Below are 9,171 nucleotides of genomic sequence, written 5' to 3' on the forward strand. Positions count from 1 at the left end.
CGTAACGCCATCCCTATGCGCTCACAGAATTAGTGCTGATTATTGTTTTTTGATAGTGCAGTGAAATTGAAATATTATTCCTTTATAATATTTTCTAAATGATTGAAAATGCCTAAGGCAAGTACGCCACGTGTTCGGAGGCAGAGAACATAAAGTGATCATCAAATAAATTTTATTTTTTTAATCAATACGAATGGAATTATTATAGATGGAAATGTAAGTGATCCGGAAGTTAATACTATCCAACCCGTTCAATTGATGAATTGAGACGAAGCAGAAAATTTGGATCCACTTGAAAATGAATTTCCGGCTGATATCAACACAGTTTTAGGTAAAATCATTTTATCAGTGAAAAATCAATCATTTTATCAACGTATTTATCATATTGTTTATATTGTTTTGTACTATTTTATTCATTTATATTATTTTTTTATTAATTTAATGTAGAGTTAAAATGATAAAATCTGTTATAAAATATGTTAACTAATAATAGTCAAAATAGGTAATCTCCAAAAATAGTGAACTTATCATAATAGAATATGTGATAAAATCAAAAGTACATTTCAGATTTTTTTAAATAGTAAATTTATTATCAAAATACATAAAGGACACCTTTTCATAACATGAAGCATTTCTACTTTTAAAAATGCCATTAGATAGAAATTCATGAATCTTGATAACAAAAAACAAAATTAATTAAATACATATTCTGTACACAATCTAAAGGATAATTTTAATTCACAGAATATGTATTTGATTAATTTTTACTATTATCAAGAGTCATTGATATCGATGTAATGAACATTTTTATAAGTCGAAATGTCTTTATTTATACTAAAAAATAAAAATAATATTTTTTAGCATCTTAAACTGCCCGCGAATAGTAACTAACCAGATGCCGAGTGCGACGCATGTGTAGTGAAGTAAGAAGCTTTCGTTGCGAGCACTGCATAAATATTTATGAAAAAAGTATAATTTTTCCTGTGAATGCTCAATGTAAGTACGTAAAAATCCAATTTTTCTAATTCTGTCACCTTACTTTCTTTCCTGCACTTGACTATGGTGGTTCTTGTATATTAACATCATCTTTTCTTCCACTTCCCTGCCGTAAATACTTGTAACAATTAAACCCCTAATATATATCTAATTTTCCGATACTTAACATTTATTTTCGAATCATCTTAATTTTCGCCAGGAAAATTCGATGAAAATCCTCAATCAGGTACTGATTCTGATACTGAAAATTATGCAAGGGTAGCGGTTTTAATCCAAGACAAAAATTCTCGGTTTTTTCCAGGTTCGCAAACATTTTTCACGATCAATAAAATTAAAAAATTCGAACTCTAAAGCTAGAAATTTCTCCATTTGCAGTAACAAAAAATAATCTACCAATTAAAGCACTCAAAATTAAACTCTTACATTTTAAACTTTTGAAATTGAATTGTAAGAGTTTTTTAATTAAAAAATGTTGTATTCAATTGCTCAGTAATTCAAACGTAAAAAATTAAAGGCTCTAACACTTTTCACTTGAACAACTTCACATGAAATGCACATAAACTGCAAAATTTAGAATTTAAAAAAAATAATGAGTTCAAAGAGTCGGATTCAATTCTAAAAATATAAATTCACGTTATCATTTTTAAAGGTGTGAATTAAAGAAGCAATGAATTAAGAAATTTTTTAAATTATATTATTCTTAACGATTTTAAGCTAAATAAATTCACTTTATCATTTTCAAAGGTGTATAATAAAAGAATCCGTGAACTTTAAAATTTTTAAAATTATATTATTTTTAACAATTTCAAGCTAAATACGTTAAAAATTTAATTTTTTTCACTTAATACTTCTTAAATTGGAAGTTATATTATTTTTATCCTAAATACTTTAAACATTCTTGTAAGGCTTCAAAATTTTATTTCAAAATCTTGAGAAATGTAGAAGTTGTTTTAAATTTATTCAACATTAAACTTATTTTAAATTTATTTAGAATTTTTAAATATCTTTTAAAATGAAAAGAAAGTTCCCTATAACATTTAGAAACCCCTAGAAAATTGCAGAAAATTCTTAATATCTTCCACATTCTTTTTTAACAATCTTGGAAATCTTAAAATCTTTTTAAATATTATTTTTAAATAATATTCCAAACTATAAAATTATTTTCAATTTTCCTACGAATCGTACCAAGAAGTTTTTATTCTTTTGAAACCTTTAAATTATTTGAAATCATTTCAAGCTTTAAATTAATGTTGAATCTTTTTAAAACATCTAAATGCGTTTAAAAATAATTCAATTTTTTCGATACAATTAATAAGTTTTCAATTCCTATTTGAACAACTTAATTCAACAATTTCATTTACAAATGTAATATTTTTTAAAAAAGAACCATCAAAATTGAAACGTTCGAAGTTTAAAAGCTCTTCCAAATTTTAACGATTCAAGGCTTTCTATATTAAACAATTCAGTTTCAAATTCTCAATTTAAAAAAATTTTGTTTCAATTAATTATTCTTAAATGAACCATCAAATATTACTACATATGAAATATTTGTTCTTTTTTCTTTAATTAAAAAATGTTTAATCGAATGCATAAAAAATTGATTATTTCAAACTGAAACAATGTTTTAAATTTAAAGAAAGCCTTTAATTACAAATACATTATTGTGAAGTTTTTTTTAAATTTAAAAATAGTTTATAAAGTTTTAGGCAGACGTTTGCATTATTTAATGACTAAGATTTCTAATTGAAACAGTTAATTTTTTCCACGTTAAAATCTGGAAAATTCTGAATCTTGAGCGGGTTTCGAATCGTTTTGTAAAGTGAATTATTGTTCCCTTTTAATACCTAAATTACATATTCAATTTAAAGATAATTTATTTATATTTACTGATAATAAAATACAAATATTTTGTATACAAAATTATGTACTTCAAACGATTTTTAAATTACGCATTGTGAGCTGAATGATGTCATCATTTAAATCGATAACAATTCAATTTATTATTTTAAAAAATTTTGAAATTGTACTCAGGCGGATTTGTTTTTTAAATATTTACAAAATTTCCGGTAAAAAAATAAAATTACTGTCGTTTCCCGGATTTTCTCTATTTCAACAAATTCCCAGCCATTTTCCGGTTTTCCAGTCCAGCGGCCAGCCTGAGAGTTTTATAATTATTTATTTTACTTTGTATAGAAGCAGAAGCAGCGATCAGTAATAATTCCATGAGCGATAAAAACACAGAAACAACAGAGGAAGCGGCTCTAAGTCATATTGGAACAATTATTGGAAATTTCAAAGATTGAGGTAGCCATCGAAAGCAGAGGAGGTTATATTTAAATAGAATTAACTTAAGGTCATTTTGATATTTAATAATTAATAATATTTATACTTTATAAATCTCTTTTTATTCGCGAAATGCATAAAATATATTATTATTAGATCGATCGGGCACCGACCGGGCACCGATCGGGTTTCCTGATCGGGAGTCCCGACCTGGCCCCGACCTGGGCGTGTGTTTCATCCGCGGTCTGGCCCCGATCAGGAATCCCGATATGGGGTCGACCCGGCCCGGTCTGGCCCCGCCCGGGGCCAGATCAAAATTTCTGCACGAAATATTATGAATTATGCAGGCATAAATAGAGCTAAAATTGCATAATTCAAATGTCTATTTTTTAAAGCTTTACAATAAATTCTTTCCGGTAGTTTAGAAAATATGAAAAATAAAGGATGAACAAATTTGGTAGTCACCATTACTTATAATTTAAGTCGCATTATGCATGTCTAAATATTTATGCTACCGCAGTAATGTTTTGAACAATACATCGTTTCTAAAACGGGAGAAATTTAAAGTGACAGTAAAATACATTAAATGTATTTTGCAATTTACAGTCGCATGTGTAGAGGCTGGAATAGTCCCTTTTCCGATGGTAAAATATATATTTATATTTTAAATCACCTCTAGGCCTTCAGCTTGCGCTATGCGAATAGCACAATGGGGTAAAATTTACGAGAAAACCAGATGTTCTTGTATTGAGGTGTGCGATGAAAGCGCATGATATGAAAAATGTACGCCACGGGATATTTGTCGAATGGCTCAGGTCGAGGGAAAAGCTCTCAAAGTAACTCGCAAGCTCAAGCATAAATTCAAGATGAATTTTCCTTCTTTTTCTTCTTATAATTAGGTGATAATAAGACACACTGCCTTTCAATTTGCAAGCAGATGCTGCTTTGAAATAAAATTATTTTCATCCATGAAATTAATCATGTTTTCATTTATATCCTAACATTATCACTGTCCAAAAAAAAATAGTCATCTTTGAATAAGTAAGCCCATCTTTACAATAAATAATTTTTATTTCTTACAGAATTAGTAAAAGAAAGCAAAGAGGTGCTACTTTCTGCATGCAATCTCATTACAATACTCATGCACGGTCAAAAAAATTGAGCTGTGACAGGGATATTATTCCTTATTATAGCTAAACGTTTAGCTGGAAACGAACGAAGGAATTTAGAAAGATACCTGGAGAAGCGAGAACGAATATCTTTGACCATTTTCCATATACCAGGGATATCGTATAGTCAAACTCCTAATAAGTATAGCTATAAAAGAGATATTAGGAATAGGTTCCTGAAGGAATTGTTGGAAGAGCACCGGTGTATTATGGGAGCAGCGAAATAAAATGGCGACAGTCTAATCGGGAGCAGTGACAGTTCAGATTTAGTTTGGATAATTAAACGGTTTTTACCACTTAAAATGTGCGCGAATGTTAATATTAAATAGAGTTTGTGTTGCGGTAATAATAATTTACAAGTTTTTCGATTGTAGGCGATAACTATATTGAATTATTAAAAAAGGCGAGAAAAACAACAAACTTGACCTCCAAATGCATTATACGGATTTCAGGGAAATTCATTTTCACGATACTAGACGAAAATTTGACTACTGTAAGTTAATAGATTTCTATTCGAACTAAATGTTTTTATAATATAAATATGATAAAATTATACTTAATCTGTCGAAAATAATGAAATGTCGAGCTTAGCAACTTTGTTCAAATTACTGATTATGAGAAAAATTTATATTAAGGATCTAAATGTTTAACTCAAACCAAATAAACGTTTTACATAATCTACGAGGATACTTTCTTTGAGTTTAATATATTTTCGATTCAATCGATCGCCGCCAGAATTTTTTTTCCTTGCACATATTTTTCAAATTAGCTCTATATTTTATTTGCCAATCATGAAAAAGATCTCCTGGCTAAGAAAAAAGAGTTTCTGTGTTCAGGTATAGTTATTGATAATTTCATTACTTTACTGACTTATCAACCTTAGATTGATGCTCTTTAATATTAACTTGATGTAACCCGCAAATTGTAAGTTTCTTGTTTGAACGTAGAAAATTGTGTAAAAACAAACTTTAGATTATTGACTGTAAATATGCACCTGAGTTCATATGTACGATCTACGTTACAAAAAATATGTTGATTCCTACTTACACAGGCAGGATGTGAATATTTAACAAAAAATAAGAAATATGAAACTCACATGAAATATGAATTTTTTGTTGAAAATTCGTCTTTATTGCTTAAAAGTTAAAATATTTGGATGTGAATGCAACTGTTTAATTGAAAATTATTATTTTTTTGTTTCTTTAAAATTAGTCAATTTTTTATGAAAATTCATCTTCCTCGGTTGAAAATGAAGTCTTTTGTTGAGAATTCTTAATCTATAGTTTAAAAGTGTAATTAAAAAAAAATTAAACTTTCAACTTCAAAATTTAACTCTTTCGTTAAAATATCATCTCTTTTATTAAAAAATTCATCTTTTTGGTCGAAAAAGCAATAAATTTTCACATGAAATTTTAAGATTAAGATACCTACATTTATTAATAACAAGGATTTATTTTCATAAAAGTTCAGCCTATTTCACGTGTTTGGAGAGCAATTTGGGCTGTGGAGTCGGTTATCAGAAAACAGACTAAATTTACGTTCAGCATTATGCCATATTTGAATTCCTTCTCAAAATAAAATTGGTATCTAATTGGTGTTTCGCGATACTTACTCATGGTTTTGTCTGTTTACTTTCTCAAGCCTATTAAATGCAATTACTCTATCTAAGTCTCTAAATATTCGGACTGAAGAGTTCGGTCTAATTCACTAGCTATTTGTGTATAATGTCATCTTGATATGTACTTGACTCAGGCTTCTAAAGCTACTTGTACTAGCGCTGCGGGCCTGTAAACACAAGTACAGTACGGGTCACCATCACTACACACTGCTCTATTGGTGGAAAATAGTTGAATAGAATAGGACGATATGTGTGTGTGTGTGTGTGTGTGTGTGTGTGTGTGCTAATAGACTGATTCTGAGATACATATAGAGACAGAGTATAGTTTAATAAAAATAGCATAGTATAGCACAGTAAAATATGTATATTAATACGAAGTCTGTTCGGAAAGTATCCAATCTTGTGTTCTTACTGTACTTAGTTGTGATATTTAAAAAAATGGCATTTACCTTTCAGGGGAGACCTCTTTGAGACTTCGTACTAACCCTGGTTAGTACGAAAACATTTGGGAAATCATATGGGACTGATCTGCAAGATAATATAGTAAAAGTGTGGAAAATAAGGCGATCCCATACTCCATGTATGGTTGAATGAAGTATAGTAGATATATATCGTAAATATAGCTAAAGTATAACAATGTATGGTTGGAGCATAGGGAAAGTATTTTTAAAGTATATCTGAGAAGTATAGATTCAGTATAACTGAAGAATAGATCAAGTATAGCTGATGTTCCGTTAAAGTATGACTATAGTATATCTCGAAGTATAGCTGAAGTGTGTAGATTGTGTCGAAAGTATAGGAAAGGTATAGCTGTAATCTTCTATCTTGAAGAACAAATGATATGAAGTATAGGCTGTACAGTATACAGCCTATACTTCAGATATACTTAAGTACAGATATAGTATATCCCATATTCCAGCTATACTTCAGAATGACGGAGCGCGCCGAACCAAGCGTGTGCATTAAATTTTGCCAAAAGCTTGACTATTCATGTTCGGAAGCAATTGTTATGCTTCAGAAAGTGCATGATGATCAGTCTGTGAGTGATACTCAGATTAAAGAGTGATGAGACCACTTAAAATTCGTACTTCAGTAGAAATGACCCTTGCTCTAGCAAGTCTGCAACTACAAAAGCACCGCCAAATGTTTTATTAGAGGCCGATTTCGGGATTCAAAAAAATATTGTTTTGAAAATGTTGAGCACCAAGAAGAATTGGTGACTATGTTTTTCATTACAACAAACCTGCCTATTCGTCGCAGCTTATTCAACAATCTCTGGTGAAATACAGCAGTCCTTCTTCATGCAAGCTGGTTACTTGTGATTTATTGCTGTTTCCCTAATTGAAATATCCACTGCAAGAAACACGATTTCTATTCGTAGAATAAATAAAACAGAATGAGACGAAACTGTTGTTAGATATTCTGAATTGTGACTTTTCAGGAGTGGTTCCGAGAGTGGGAGGACAGCTGGAAGAAGATTGTGGATTCCAAAAGGGAGTACTTTGCATGGACATATCATAGTCATTTACAAAAATTAATTAATAGTTGGACATAAAACTATTTTTTCAACTTTACACTAATGGGGCTACCCATAAATTACGTAACACCTTTAAAGCTAAAGGAATCCAGGAAAATATTACAATATGTTGCATGGGAGTGGAGATTGAATCAATATTGCCACGTAACATTTTCATCGAACTAACCTTATAGGAAATCCATGTATACAAAATTAAAATATATAAAGTTAGAGATTAGAGATTTTATAATAAACAGTTGTAATAACGTTTTCAAGACTTCACATTGCTATAAATAAATGAGTATTTTTATTTTGTTCCATTAATTTGAAGAAATATATCCATAAAAATAAAGTTTTTCCACAATTTTATAAATGATTACTAACCACAAAATGATTAAAAATTTTATAAGTTTTTCGAAAGATATTTAAAAAGATTCTGAAGGATTTGAGAGGATTTTTTAAGGATTTTCAAATATTTTGATGAATCTCATAGTTATATTTGAAAAGATTTTCAAATATAACTATGTACTTTCAAAATTTAAAAATATTTTCAGTAATTTTAAAGATTTTAGGATATTTTAAAAGATTTCTTACAATTTTGATAGCTTTAAGGGATTTTGAGCAAATTAAGCTATTTTTAAATATTCCAAGAAATTTTCAAAAATTTTGAGAAATTTTAAGGTATTTCGGAGGATTAAATTTGTTTAGGGTATTTAAAAAAATTCCAAGAAATTTTCAGGAGTTTACAATAACGTCGAGGAATCTTAAGGAATATCATCAGATTACAAATATTTGAAAGAATTTAAAAGATTTTGGGGAGTTTAAAAAAATATCTATAAAAAATAAGTTTTTTGTAATTTTTAAGATTACTACTACCCCAAAAATCATTCAACATTTTTCAAGTTTGTCGGACTTAGTACTGATTACTAAATACACCATTTATTTTGGTGATCTGTTTTAATGAAAAATTAAATAAGAAGTGGAAATATCTATAACTTTTGGTAAAGGCCTTCAATTTTTGAAATTGTTGATAAAAAGATAAACTTAAGCGATTTGATAAAAGTAATGAGAAAATTTAATAATCTTGTTTTGTATTACAAGTTTTAACGCTTAGTATTAACGAAATCGTTCTTTAAAATGCTTAGGTTATTTTAGGTCACATTTATCTTATAAAAAATCTAGAAAAATGCATATGCAATATTGATTTTTTTAAATTAAGTTTTAAAGAATCTTTTTCTACTAGCTAATACAGCTTGTATTTGCTGTAATTTTTTAGGATTTTTTTAGTTCCTTTATGCAGTAATTTAATTTATTTCTTGGTTTAGTAATTATTGCATTATTAAATGATTTATTATCTACAGAATAAGTTTCGTGATTTATTAATCCTGTTTAATCTTTGCAGATTTATCAACCTTATTTTATATGATTTCCAAAGGTAAATGTTAAAGTGGAAATATCAATTGTAAATGATATCTGTAATAATTATACTCATAGCACCCTTGTATCACGTTAACACAGAATATTTAAAGCACTCAATATCAAATGCATATATCGGAATAGTGTAAGCTCTTATGTTTATACAGTATGTG

The 9,171-nt window shown here is 28.6% G+C and overlaps 1 protein-coding gene and 1 long non-coding RNA gene across 3 annotated transcripts in view; one reads left to right on the top strand and one right to left on the bottom strand.

Moving 5' to 3' along the window:
* Nucleotides 1-9,171, bottom strand: part of LOC117174134 (neo-calmodulin-like) — a 338,301-nt gene that overhangs the window by 134,471 nt on the left and 194,659 nt on the right. The gene's annotated exons all lie outside the window — the stretch shown is intronic.
* On the top strand, nucleotides 286-3,328 carry LOC117174138. Its single transcript, XR_004467265.1, has 3 exons — nucleotides 286-331; nucleotides 862-996; nucleotides 3,190-3,328. It is a non-coding gene; the product is annotated as an uncharacterized LOC117174138 (long non-coding RNA).

Source organism: Belonocnema kinseyi, chromosome 6 (genome assembly GCF_010883055.1).
Source record: "Belonocnema kinseyi isolate 2016_QV_RU_SX_M_011 chromosome 6, B_treatae_v1, whole genome shotgun sequence".
In the NCBI taxonomy this organism is placed as follows: Eukaryota; Metazoa; Arthropoda; class Insecta; order Hymenoptera; family Cynipidae; genus Belonocnema; species Belonocnema kinseyi.